Source organism: Hyaena hyaena, unplaced genomic scaffold (genome assembly GCF_003009895.1).
Source record: "Hyaena hyaena isolate Hyena2069 unplaced genomic scaffold, ASM300989v1 scaffold_804, whole genome shotgun sequence".
Classification (NCBI taxonomy): domain Eukaryota; kingdom Metazoa; phylum Chordata; class Mammalia; order Carnivora; family Hyaenidae; genus Hyaena; species Hyaena hyaena.
Window position 1 is genome coordinate 542,123 of NW_024081436.1, and position 14,533 is coordinate 556,655.

At 41.1% G+C, this 14,533-nt stretch overlaps 1 long non-coding RNA gene across 2 annotated transcripts in view; it reads left to right on the top strand.

Annotated features, from left to right (window-relative positions):
- LOC120221691 overlaps positions 1-14,533 on the top strand; it is a 238,320-nt gene that overhangs the window by 181,018 nt on the left and 42,769 nt on the right. For both annotated transcript variants that reach the window (XR_005525874.1, XR_005525875.1), the window contains 2 exons: positions 4,612-4,729; positions 7,204-7,417. This is a non-coding gene — a long non-coding RNA (uncharacterized LOC120221691). The remainder of the gene's footprint in view (positions 1-4,611; positions 4,730-7,203; positions 7,418-14,533) is intronic.

Here is a 14,533-nt window from a genome sequence, read left to right on the forward strand (position 1 = left end):
ACTAACAATAGAACTCCCTTATGACCCAGCAATAGCACTGCTAGGAATTTACCCAAGGGATACAGAAATGCTGAGGCATAGGAGCACATGTACCCCAATGTTCATAGCAGCACTCTCCACAATAGCTAAAACATGGAAAGAGCCTAAGTGTCCATCCACAGATGAATGGATCAAGAAGATGTGTTTTATCTATACCATGGAATACTCCATGGCAATGAGAAACAATGAAGTGTGGCCATGTGTAGCAACATGGATGGACCTTGAGGGTGTTATGCTGAGCGAAATAAGTCAGGCAGAGAAGGACAAATATCATATGTTTGCATATATAGGAGGATTAGGAGGAGCTTAACTGAGGAACAAGGGGGGGAAGAAGGGCGGAAATGGTGGGGGAAAGGGAGAGAGGCAAACCATAAGAGACTCTTGAATGCTGACAAAGACTGAGGACTGATGGATGTAGGGGGGAGGAGGGGAGGGGCATGGAGGAGGGCACTCGTGGGGATGAGCACTGGGTGTTATGTGGAAACTAATTTGACAATAAACTATTTGTAAAAAAAAAAAAAAAGTCATCCCCCTCCCCAAAGTAAATGCTGCCCACTCAGTATTCTGTAGTACATTGGACCAGTGGATTTGGCATCTCTGCCTTTTGGGAAGAGTCAAGAAGGAAGGTGAGGGAGATGCGAGCACATGGGTGAATATTTTCCTCTCACTTTAGACAAAGCAGTTAATAAGGAAGCACTGAGTTCCTGCTGTGTATTAAGTAGCATGTGTTGTTAGGTGCTGTTAAAGACATGTAAGTTATGGAACATATTGGGTAGTGAGATGTGAGTGTGAGCAACACAAATCAACAAAAGGAGCATTGTTTGCTAATAAATACAATAGGAACTTAGAGGGAATGATCACTGTGAAATGTAATAGTTGGACTAGGCTTGATGGAAAAAAAGAGGATCATTCTGTGGTACATGTGACAGAGAATCTGAAAAGGCAGAGAAGAGGAGAAGGGCTTCCAGGGAGAGAATAGATCATAAAGGAAGGACAGGAGAGAGAAACGAATAATGGTTTGGGCCAGACTTGCTGTAAGAAAGCCAAGAAGAGACTGGATTAGCTTCTGCTCAAACTATGTGTGTTTCGAATGCTCAAATATTTAGAGTCCAGAAGAATTCAGACTGGGCCTATAGAAACAAGTAAGTGGGATGTAAGGTGATTTATTAGAGCATTCCTTTCCTCTCTGTCTCTGGTGGTACTTTTCTTGGGGACTGGATTTCATTCCTTAAACAAATATTTATTACCTGCCTCCTCTGTACCAGGCACTGTGCTTGTTACTGGGGTTCAACAGTAAACAAGAGATCACAGTCCTTGTTCTGGGAGCTTATAATCTCCCCCAAGGAGATAAATACTATGTGAGTAAATTCATAGTGATGACTTGAGCATAATTTAAAAATTGTACATTTCAAACAAATTATTTTACACCAGTAATTTGGGAAGAGATAGAGGAAGAGGATGGTTTAGAGAGGAGAGGATGCTATTAATAGGTCATTTGCAAGGCTGTTTGTGGCAGTATGTTACAAAGAATTGCAGCCTGGCTGCCCCCTTTGGTAGTCTGTGATAAAACATAAAACTGCAGCTACAGAAGGTACAGTGGCAATGGCCCCAGGTGAAGGCTCTTTTCTCTCTTTTTCTCTTTCATTCCCTCCCCCCACCTTTTGATATTGCTGTCAGTTTTATCACAGTGGTGTAAAAAGTACAGAAGCAATGAACAATGCATGATAAACATATGCCTGATAACAATGCGTGCTATTGGGAAGAAGCTGATGAATATGGTTATAAACATGTTGGAGGACAAATGTCAGATGGGAGCTCTTCATTCACGGTCTGGAGAGGTACAAAGGAGCTCTTCACTAATTTTCATTGTTAGAATAATGGAGTCCGCCCCACCGGAACATCCATAACCTCCTCCAAGGCATTGCCCGTTATGGGCAATTACTAGACGATCAATGATCTGGTTCTAACAGAAAGAGATTTCTTAGAGAATTGTGGAATGTTTCAGCTTTACCTCAGTCCTTTCTCTTGCGTTTTGGACTAGAATTCCATGATAGTGACTTCTGCAAAGAGAGTGATTTAAACACTCCTTGGTTATGTAGATTCATGTTTTATCCTGGAATATTACCTTAAAATCTTCATGGTAGGCTTTGAAGATCTATTTTCATAATATACATAATATATTAAAAAATGTAAGTTCTCAAATTTAAAACCAGCTCTAAACAAAGCCAAATACACTTTGTCATGGTTGAATAATTACCAATGATCAGATGTCTATCACACCATTTTATTCTTTCTGTGACAGTCTGCTAGGACTGCCATAACAAAGTACCACAACTGGGTGGCTTCAACAGCAGAAATGTATTTCTCACAGTTCTGAATGCTACAAGTCCAAGATCAAGGTGTTGGCAGGTTTTCTGTCTTCTGAGGCTGCTCTCCTTGCAGATGGTTATCTTCTTTCTGTGAGGACATGGTCTCCTTGTGCATGCTTCCTGATGTCTCTTTCTATGTCTAAATTTCTTCTTCTTACAGGAGCACCAGTCAGATTGGATTAGGGCCAACCTAATGACCTCATTTTAAATATATTTTTAAATGTTTTATTTATTTACTTATTTTGAGAGAGAGAGAGAGAGAGTGAGCGAGCAAGCAGGGGAAGGGCATAGAGAAGGAGAGAATCCTAAGCAGGCTCCACACTGTCAGCACAGAGCCCGATGTGGGGATCAAATCCATGAACTGTGAGATCATGACCTGAGCCTATATCAAGAGTTGGATGCTTCACCAACTGAGCCACCCAGGTACCCCAACTAATTGCTTCATTTTAATTAGTCATCACTTTATAGACTCTCTCTTTAAATGCAGCACCATTCTGAGGTACTAGAGGTTAGGGCTTTGACATTTGAATTTTGAAAGAACACAATTCAGTCCATAACAATCCTTCCCAATCCTAATAAATAGTTTTGGTCTTGCCAGACAAAGTGCAAGGTACAGAGAATCGGTAGAATACTTTCCCTGGGGTAGCGAGTGACATCTCATCCATGCTCCCAGGGCTCAGTGTTGAAATGAAAGAGTGCTAATAGAAGCTTTTAAAGTTCTGCATTTCCTTTCTGTTATTTCTTGAGATTCTACAGAAGGAAGAGGCCTGCGCTCTACTTTTGTTCTGACCTAAAGAAATAAAGATGATCTCCTGCAAGATTTCATTCAAGGAGAAGGATACTACTTCTAGTTTGTGGATGACAAAAGCTTTGCGTGACAGGTGACATTCCAGCAGGGATTTGGAGAATGGGCAGCAGCTAGATGTGAAGAAATTGGAGTGTAAGAGGCAAGACAAAAGCCTTGTTTTGTGGGAGAGTGTGGCATGTGTAAGGATGTTATTTCTTGCAAATATTGCAAATAGGTGAGGCATTTTATGTGAGTTATTATTTTGAACTCCCCTCAGAACCCCTGGGAGCTAAGCTAAACAAGAATCTACAGTCCTTTTCAATGATGAGGAAACAAAAGCTCAGAGATGTTGAATAACTAATAAGTAAGAAAGATAGGATTGAAGACACCTGTCTGACTCCAGGGTTCTTCACACAAAGAGGCACATGTATTAATTTTCTACTGTTGCTGTAACATATTACCACAAACTTTATTTTAAACAACCATAATTTATGATCTCACAGTTCTTTTAGGTCAGAAGTGAGGGTGTGCTAAATGGATTTTCCAGCTCTAGGTCTCACAAGACTAAAATCAAGGTGCCTGCTGGTCTGGGTCCTAATCTGGAGATTCTGGGGAAGAATCTGCTTTCAGCTTCATTCAGGTCATTGGGAGAATTTGACTCCTTGTATTTATATGACTGAGGTCCCTGTTTCCTGGCTGACTGTTGTCAGCTGAATGTCATTTACAGCTCCTATGGGCTGCTTGCATTCCCTGTTTGTAATCCTCTTCATTGTCAAAGCCAGAACTGGCAGACAGGTTGTCATACTTCCTCTCTCACCTCCCCTTCTGCATCCTCTCACTTATCTCCAGTTGGAGAAATTTCTCTGCTTTTAGGGCTTATGTAACTAATTTGGGGCTACCAGATAATCCATGAAAATCTCCCTATTTAAGGTTCATCCCTCAAATCACATCTTCATAGTCCCATTTGCCATGGAAGGTAACATACTCACAGGCTCCAGGGATTAGGGCAGGGACATGGTTGGGGGCCGTTCTGCTTACCAAGCACTGGTGGAAAGATGGCATCACTGGAGCCTGGAATTCCAGGGGCTGGGCTGAGATGGTAGAGTTTCTGTTGGAAGTAATAAAAACACACTGGAGCTGTTTGGCAGCTGGGCAGCCGAGGGGGAGGATAGGGTAGTTGTGGCTTGTTAAGAAATCTGTTCCAAGGGGGTTAATCTGGCAGCAGTGCGTAAAATGAGTTGGCCTGGTGAGAGATTAGAGATTGGGAGAGGAGTTTGAAGGCTTTCAAATTATCACAAATGAGAGCAACAAGGAACTGAAGGGGGGCTTCTAAACAAATTTGCCAAAAATCCAGTTCTCTCAAAGTCAGTTGACCTGTCAATTTGGCTTGACATTAATACTTTCTATTTCTGGCAGAATGGCAGAATGGATAACATTGACTGGACATCCCTGTGAAAAAGGCCAAGTAAAGAAAGGGAAAACTTTGATAAAAAAACTGGCAAAAAAAAGTAGACTAATGCAGCTACCTGGACAGGTAAGCACACCACTGAGGTTGGCTTTCATGTGAAGAACATTCGCAGAACTGCAGGAGCCTCCTGAGGCATGGAAGACAAAAGCACATCTCAGGGCTCTCTAAAGGGAAGGGTTCTACAAAGATACTTGTATCCGGTGCACAGAGCTAAGATCCCGAAGGACCACACCCTTTGTTTAAGAGGTGCTAGAAATAAACCTGGCCTGTCCTTCCCCTACTCCTGGGCCCTAGGGGAATGTAGAGGAGACTTTCTCATTTTATTTTGCTATGGAGTGAAGAGAATCCAGAAACAGACCCAAGAATATATGAATGCTTAATATATGAAAGAGATATAGAACAGAATTTTCAATAAGTAGTCTTAGGAGAATTGGGTATTCATGTTCAAAAAATGATATTGGACCCCTACCTAACATCTCTTACACAAATCAAATTCCAGGTGGATGAAAGACTTAAATATGAAAGGGAACACTAAAATTTTAGGAAACTGTGCTGGTCATCTTTATGATTTGGGGGTAAGGAATAATTTCTGAAACAGAACACAGAGAGTACAAATTAAAAGGATGAGAGTGATAAATCTGACCACATTAAATTTAAATTTTATGTTTATCCAAAGATACTATAGAGGGAAAAGACAAACTATAATCTGGGAGGTACTTGAAATATATATTTCTGAGAAAAGAATAGTATTGTGAATTTATAAAGAATTCCCATGAATTAAAATGAAAAAAGTAGGGATGCCTGAGTGGCTCAGTAGGTTGAGCATCTGACTACGGTTCAGGGCATGATCTCATGGTCTGTGAGTTTGAGCCCTGCATCAGGTTCTGTGCTGATAGCTCAGAGCCTGGAACCTGCTTGGGGTTTTGTGTCTCCCTCTCTCTCTGCCCCTCCCTTGCTTGCACTCTATCTCTCTCTCTCTCTCAAAAAATAAATAAACAGTAAAAAAAATTGAAAATAATAAATAAGCAAAAAGATCAATGGGAAAAACACATTTCAGAGAAGAGAAAAACTTCAATAGCCTGACAAGTGAAAAGATGTATGACTTGAGTTTTCAGGCCAATCCATCTTAAAAGTACAATGAGACTTTACACAAAACCCTGTGCATTCATAGTGGCCCTATTTGTAATAACCCCAAACTGGAAATAGCCAGATATCCTAAAATGGGTGAATGTTTAAAGAAGCCATGGTATATCCATACTATGGACTACACTCAGTCATAAAATGGACAGACTATTGATACATGCAGTAACCTGGGTGGACATCAAGGGAATTATGCTGAGCAAAAAAAGCAAATCCCAAAAGGTTGCATAGTATATGATTCCATATATATAACCTTCTTGAAATGAAAAAATATATACAAGAGGATAATAGATCGGCAGCTCCCAGGAATTAGGGATGGAAGTGGGAATGGTAAAGAAGAGGTTGGGGGTGTGTGAGGTAAGTGGGTATGGTTAAATACGGCAGCACAGGATCCTTGTGGAATGTTCTTAAATTTTTCTGTGGTGGTGCATATACAAACTGACAAATGTGATAAAATTGCATAGAACTAAATACACACATGTGCACACACACACACACATACACACACACACAAGTGAGAACAACTAAAACTGGGGAAATCTGAATAGGATTGGTGGATTGTATCCATGTCACTGTCCTGGTTGTGATATTGTACTTCATTTTACAGGATGTTGCCATTGGGAAGCCTGGATGGAGGGCTCAAGCAATTTCTCTATATTGTTTCTAAGTACTGCATATGAATCTACAATGATCTCAAAATAAAAAGTCTAATTAGGAATAATACAGTGAGCTGCATGTCAGGCCCATCAGACTGACAAAAATTAAAATACTGAACAATAAGCATGGACAAGGAAACGTGCACTTTCCTTCACTGCTGATGGGAATATGTATTTAACACCTTTGAAAAACCACTTGCATATTTAACAACAGTGACAGCAGTCTGCTAAACTTGACACTGTGGCCGAGAAAGTCTACTCTTGTTATTACCTCATTTGTGTGAGATTCCATGCAAAATGAAAATGCAGAGCCCCTTATTCAGAAATTAAGAATTCAACATGGAGACAGTAATGCTCTAAACCAAGTGCAGGATCCTTCTCAGCATAGGGCTCTATATGGCTGCACAGGTTTCATAGTATAAGCTGTCCCTCTCTAGGTATACACCTTAGAGAATCTCTTGGATCATGAACCCCAAGACATACACAAGAATGTTCAGAGCAGTACTGTTAGTAATAAAAAATGACTGGAACAGCCCACATGTAGATGAATAAGTTGTGGTACAGACACACTGAAAGACATCAGGGAAAATGAATGAATTTCAGTTACTTATGATGAGGTTTAGGACATGCTACCTCCAAATATGTCACCTTGACATAGTGAATAGTTTAGGTTGAAGGAATTTGAGAAACAGAAACAGAAAGGTCACTGATCTCCTCCTGCCTCCCATTTCTTCTTTGAAACAGGTCATAAAACCCTTATTTGAGAGGTGCCCTGACTACCTACACCTGAGGAAAGTCACATCTTATCACTGAAGACAAAAGTTTTGCTAAGAAGAATCCAAACACACAGGCCTTGCTAAGTTTCCTCCAGTTTACTACTCAGAGCTCATATTCACCGACCTGTCATATTCCTCCATGACTACCTACTCTTCTTCAAACCAAGCATAAAAATACACAGGTCTGTTTCTTTGGGTCTTCATTTTCTTATGAAAGCTCCTGTGTCATGTAAAACTTACATTAGATAAATGTATGCATTTCTCCCATCAATCTTCATTAGTGTAATTTTCAGACCCAGGCAGGGACACTAAGAGAGTGAGGAAAACTTGTTCCTGTATACTTACAACCTCATGGAAGCATCTGAAGAACAAAATGCTGCCCTAAAACAAGTCCTCCTCCAAATACCCACAACCCTGTATCTGTAGAAGTTTTTAAAAACTGCAAAACTGAACTATGTATTATTTAGGGAAGCAAACATATATGCTACAACTATTAAGAAAAACAAAGGAATGATGAACACAGAACCCTTGTAGAAGGAGTAAGGGGCTAGGGCTGGGAGAGATGAGTAGGAGGGCTGTCTGAGTTAGGGGGGCGTCCTTTTATTAAATAGGCCCAGCAGTATATGGGCTTTTGTTGAATCGCTATTTTTCTTTTTTTTTTCTTTAATTTTTTTTTTAATGTTTTATTTATTTCTAGGAGAGAGAGAGAGACAGTGTGAGCAGGGGAGGGTCAGAGAGAGAGGGAGACACAGACTCTGAAACAGGCTCCAGGCTCTGAGCTGGCAGTCAGCACAGAGCCCGATGCGGGGCTCGAACCCACGAACCGCGAGATCATGACCCAAGCGAAAGTCAGACGCTTAACCGACTAAGCCACCCAGGTGCCCCTTGAATCGCTATTTTTCATACATTACACATACTTTATTAGTTTTTATTTACTAACTGTTTAAGAAGTTAAAACTAATTTTAAGCAAGTTGGCCCTTTTGTGTGGAGGAAATAGACAGTTCATTTATGGTAGGAAATTTTAGATGTATTTTCTAATTTACACATATCTACTACTCAGATGTGCAAAGAAAATACAGTAAAACCTTGAATGGTGAGTAATTTGTTCTGTGAGTGTTCTGAAAGGAGAGCACATATTTCTAATAAATTTTAACTTGATAAGCAAGCGAGGTCTTGCGATATGAGCCATATAGGACCCTGAACATCACATGATCACAAACTGAGGTAATGGTTCTTGAAATTCGCTTTGATATACGAGTATTTTGGATTACCAGCATGTTTTCAGAATGAATTATGCTCATAAACCAAGGTTTTACTGTACAGTTCTTTAATCTCTATAATCTAATTTTCCTCATCTACCCTTACAACGCTGGGTGGAGATAAGCCAGGAGAGCAGGGGGCACAGCCAAGCCTTTTAATAGGTTCCTTTGTGTCTATAGTTTCAGTGGTCTTTTCCACTTGGGAAATGTTCATTTTTTTCAATGTCTTATTTATTTATTTATTTATTTATTTATTTATTTATTTATTTATTGAGAGAGAAAAAGTAGGGGAGGGACAGAGAGAGAGAGAGAGGATCCAAAGCGGACTCTGCGCTGACAGACTTTAGCAGCGAGTCCAGTGTGGGGCTCAAACTCACGAGCCATGAGATCAAGGCTGAGCTGAAGTTGGAAGCTCAACGGACCAAGCCATGTAGGCACCTAGAAATGTTCAGTCTTTCAGGTGTCTTCTTTCTTCCTCTGATCCTCCTGGATATTTACGGTCCAGGTGTGTAACATGGTGGCAAAGGCAAGGGGTTTCTAGTTTAGACCCCCATGTCCTCTGGGGCCTTGCTGATATTCATGTGGGGTAATTGGCCTTGCCTGCCCCAGGGCCTTTCTGCCAGCGCCCTGAGGCAAAGGGGGAGAACCTTCTGGTTTCCTCTTGGCTCCATCAGGTCCTAGTGATCCTGCTAATCCCTCCCCTGCTGATTCTGTGAGCACTAGAGGCTGCTCTGTGTCTCAGCTACACTCCAGCAAGCCCTCTGGAGCCTCTTCTTCTTTTATTTATTTATTTTTTAATTTACTTCTAGGAGAGAGAGAGAGACAGCATGATCAGGGGAGGGTCAGAGAGAGAGGGAGTCACAGACTGAAACAGGCTCCAGGCTCCGAGCTGGCAGTCAGCACAGAGCCCGACGCGGGGCTCGAACCCACCAACCGCGAGATCATGACCTAAGCGAAAGTCGGACGCTTAACCGACTAAGCCACCCAGGCGCCCGGCTCTGGAGCCTCTTCAACAGGATCGCCTTTCCCCTTCCCATGATAGCTCCCAGTTCAGGCCCACTCTTCTCAGATCAGTGGCCTTCCTCTCACCCTGGGGTATGAAAGAACTTTCCTTCATGCCCAACAGAAGCTGAGGGCAGCTCAGGGGAGGTAACCCCTGCTCTCCTCCTCAAACCAGGTGGCTCTGCCTCTTCCATTCAGCTGCAGCTGTGGGTGTTGCCTGGGACCACCCTGCACTTCTCTGGTTTTAGCTTTCCCCTCTGTTTGTGTGCTATTGCTCCCCTTCAGGGGCTGGGTCTAGAAGGGAACAGTCGTTCCACATTTGTCTGACCCTGGTCTCCCCAATCCCTGCTTCCTCCTTTATATATTCTCTCAGGGCAGAAGGGGTGGCCAGCCATTTTCTCTTACCTTGTAGTGACTTATGCTCCATGCCCTTCTTCTTCCCACCTCCTTCCCTGGGCCCTGGGAGAGAAACTGCCTCAGAGAAAGGGAAGATGCACGAGTTTTAACTTCCTAACACTAATTTTTGAGCATTTAAGAATTTTCAAGCTTGTTTGTCCAAGGACACTTCTGTGTTCCACTAAATTTTAAGCCCATTTTAAGCTACTAATAAGAAAGGAAGGCCCTTCAGAGAAAGTCAGTCAAATGTAGAAAGTGGGACAACCACTCACTTGTGAAACTGCAACTGCAGCACTTTACACATCTTGGTGATCTTCTTTGATCTTTATGCTTGGCCTGGAGGGGAATAAAATATAAGTGGCTAAGAACTTAAACTTGTAAATGGGGAGCGTTCCCCTTTTGAGCAGTAAGTGGGCAAGTAATTTGATCTTCACTTTACACCAAAAACCAAAACATACTCCAGACAATTCAAGAGTGAAATATAAGAAAATGGAAGTGTAGAAAATCTAGAAAAATAGAATTAGATATGTATCAAACATCAGGAGGGACAAGGACACAGTAAACTAACTTATAAGTGGTGGTAGAAGTCATGAAGAAAAGAATTGGCAGACTTGACTGTATGAAATTAATTTTTAAATTAAAATTAATTTAATTTTTAATGTTTTATCTATAATGTAAAATTTTAAATATATAGTTGTATTAACATTTTAATTATTATTAAGTAAATAATCTTAATTTAAACTTTCAGTGTTTATTAATTTATCTTGAGAGAGAGAAAGAAAGATAAAATGATCGAGGGAGGGGGCAGACAGAGAGGGAGAGAGAGGATGTGAAGGAGGATCTGTGCTGACAGCAGAGAACCTGATGTGGGCTCGAATTCACCAACGTGAGAGCATGACCTGAACTGAAGTCAGATGCTTAATGATGGAGCCAGCCAGGTGCCCCTCTTAATTTAGTTTTTAAATTAAATTTGCTTTATCCTAACTGGCTGTTCATGAAATTGGTCACAGGCAAACTGGATTTTAAGTGAATTGGTTTGGGAGAAGCTGTTAGCTCCACCTCAGGGGGCATTGGAAGGAACAGAGAAAGAAAGAGATGTGAATAATATTGCTGGAGGCAAAGGCAGGATTGGTGACAAAGCAGATACAGAAGACAGAGGAGGGAGGAGTCAAGAATAAATCTGAGGTTTTGGACCCAGGTATCTGGGAAGGTATGGGAATTAACTAACCCAACTTTGGAACCAAGGGAGAGGGCCAGGTTTCACTACTCCAAGTTGAAATCGCTATCAGTCATTTGTTCTCAGACTTTGATTTGTATTAGAGTCACTGTAGGATTTGCTAAAACACACATTTCTGGGTCCATCCATCCTCACAGTTGCTGGTTCAGTAGGTATAGGTTGGAGTTTCAGTATTTGCATTTCTAACAAGTTTCCAGGTGATGGTTTGCTGCTGACCTCACTTTGAGAATCACCATCTGGTTTTTGGGGTGGAAGTAGTGGGAGGCATCCAATAGAGTGGGCCTGGAGAGAGCACAACCAGACAGAAGGATAATTATTGCTCCCATTTACTGTAAAGCTTCCCATTTGTATGTCAATAATGGATAAGTATTGATCATCCCCTGGGGAAGGGCTACAGGGTGGGTAGGGGTTGGGAGGATGGAGAGGCCAGAGCCCTTGAGCCACTTGTCTTTGACCTGAGCAGCTGTCTCCATTTACCCCAGAGTGCATATCACTCTGCAACATTATCATTTTGCTTATGTAAGCAGTGATAGGAAAAACTGTAAAACGTTGCAAAGCACGGTTTTCCTGAGTGCTTATTCTGTGGCAGACTCCAGTGATATCCCTATGAGCAAGATGCTATTATTATCCAGATTTAAGAGAGGAAAAAATGTAGGTTTAGAGAGGTTAAACCACTTGAGTGGTTCACTTCAGTGTCACATGGCTGGTAATTGGCAGATTCAGGATTAAAGCTTTGTCTGGCCCTTTTCCAAACCTGAGCGTCTAATCATTATGCCTCTTAAAGGATTTGAACATAATCTGCATAGAGGTGATATTTAAAACAATAATATTGGATAAAACTACCAGGGAAGAGGGCTTAGAGAGAAATGTTCAATTATAGTACCTGGGGGAACATCTACGTTTAGGGCATGAGGGAAAGAAATGGAGTGCTAGAGTATAACACAGAAATGAAAAGAGAAGAAAGCATCTATAGAAAATTTCACTAGGGTTATATGCTTTGGAGCTGTCACGAAAGAAAAAGACAAAGCAAAGTCCACTGAATTTTGAGACTAAAGTCATTGTTAATCTTTAAAGGAACTGCTTCACCAGAGAAGGATGAAAAGCTCTGTGTTTATCTGTTGCTGAGTAACAAACAACTTCAGACATAGTGTCTTAAATTAATAGCATCCTTTATTGTTTCTCACGTTTCTGCGGATTGATTTGGCTCAGCTGGGTGGTTCTTCAGCTCCACCTGGTGTTGACTAGGACCCTGCGAGGCTGAAGTTATCTTGAGGTCTTGCCAGAAACATCCCAAGTGGTTCATTTATGTGACTGACAGTGAGTGCTGGCTGTTGGCCAAAGGGTATTAGTTATCCATTATTGGTGTAGAGTTTATCTGTGAGACCTAGGTTTCTCACATTATGACAGTAGAATTATAATAAGATATATTTCAAGTACTTAGAAGTCAGAGCTATAGATCTCTTAAATCCTAGTCTTTGAATTTAACATTATTTCTACCATATTTTGATAGTAAAAGCAAGCTACAAGGCTGACCCAGATTCAAAATCCAGATTCAGGGATTGGAGAAATGGACTCTACTTCTCAAGGGGAGAAGTGGCCAAGAATTTGAGGCCATTTTTAATTTACCACAGGGTGGGTGATGAGAAGGTATATGTAGTTAATATATACTATTCACCTTTCAAGAAATATCATAATGAAGGAAAAAAAAGAACAATGGTGGTTGTTTCAGAACACAGAGGTTTTAGGGAAGGGCTTTTTTAAGGATATAGATTGAAATACAGATTATGTAGGGCTATGTGTCAATATGACCTCAGATTTGCAGCCTCAAACCACAATTGTTATTATTTTCTAGTTTTTGTGTATCAGGAGTCTAGGCATGGCCAAGCTGTGTCCTTTGCATTAGGATATCACAGAGCTTGTCATTTGGGGCTTCAGTATCATCTAATGCTCAACTGTGGAAGGACCCATTTCTGGGTTTTTGTAGCTTTTAGTAGCCCTCAGTTCTTTGTGGGCTGTTGGGTGAAGTGCCACAGCTTTGATGGCTATTGGCTAAAGGCCACCCTTAGTTCCTTGCCGTATGAGACTTCCCAGCATGCACTTGCTTTCTCAAAGCCAGCAAGAAGGAATGAGTGTCCTTGCAAGACAGGCATTATGTGTTTTAGTCACATACATATAATCATGTAAATCCTGTCATGTTTGCCATATTCTAATTGTTAGAAAGCACATCACAGGTCTTGCCCACAGTCTAAGGACAGAAAACACACAAGGTCATGAATATCAGGAGATGGGGATTTTAGGGGCCATCTTAGAGTTAGTTTGAGACAGAAGACTTGAATTTATTTATAGTCTGAAAGGCAATGGCCAGAGTACAGGAAAAATCAATCTTTAGAGATAGGTCAGGGATGACTGGTGGATGGACAAGGGTTAAGGTCACATGTAAGTTAGATTTGGAAAGGAGTATTTTTCATTTTGAATATACAGAAAGAGGGAAGTAATTGGAGAAGGTAAGAGAAGTTTTAATGTGTGAAGAAGGGAAGTTTCCAATAGAGTTCTTATCAGGAAGTTTCCAAGAGAGTGGACCCTCCTGGGGAAAAGGAGGTGATGTTATTTACTGTACTGAATATTGAGGGGGGATTCATACTTTGAGAAAAGTGGAAAATATTTGAAGTAGGTACTGTGGGGAATGTTACAGATGTTGACTAGAAGTGAAACTAGGGGGAGAAAAAGATAATAAATAGCAGACAGGGCTATATTATGTTGTTTATCATGAATTGATTTAGAATTGTTGACCAATAATAGGAGTGACCAATAAGAACAGAGTTGGTGTGAGATCCCTATAAAGGCAAATATTAGGTTCCGTAAGACTAAGAAAGTGGTATAGCAAAGAGAATTTTAAAAAATCTTTATCTTACTGGAATTTCCAGTAAAATTGGAAACACTCTCTTCTTGAAATATTCCCCTCTCTAGCTTCCATAACTTTCACTTTCTGGGTTTTTTCCCACTTCTCTGAAGTCTTGATTTAGTTCAGCAACTCTTGTTCCTCTCTTCATCGTTAGGGTTTTCCGCCCTAGGCCTGCTTCTCTTCTTGTCCTCTCAGGGTGATTTCATCCACTCCCATGGATTTAATTACTCTCTAAAGGCTGCCAACTTCCAAAAGTTATGTTTCCGGTCCAGATTTTCTCATTAGTTTCAGCCTATGCCCAGCTGCCTGCGTGTCCCACGGGCACTGACGCTGGACGTTTCAAAAATAGAAAGCATCATTCGTCCCTCTCTCCTTGCCTTCCCCTTCCTCCAGTGTTCCCTATTTTGTCCCCTATTTTGGGAATGGCACCAACACTCACTTACTTGCTGCAGTAGGAAACTCAGTGTCACCCCTGACACTACTCTTTTCTCTACCCCATAG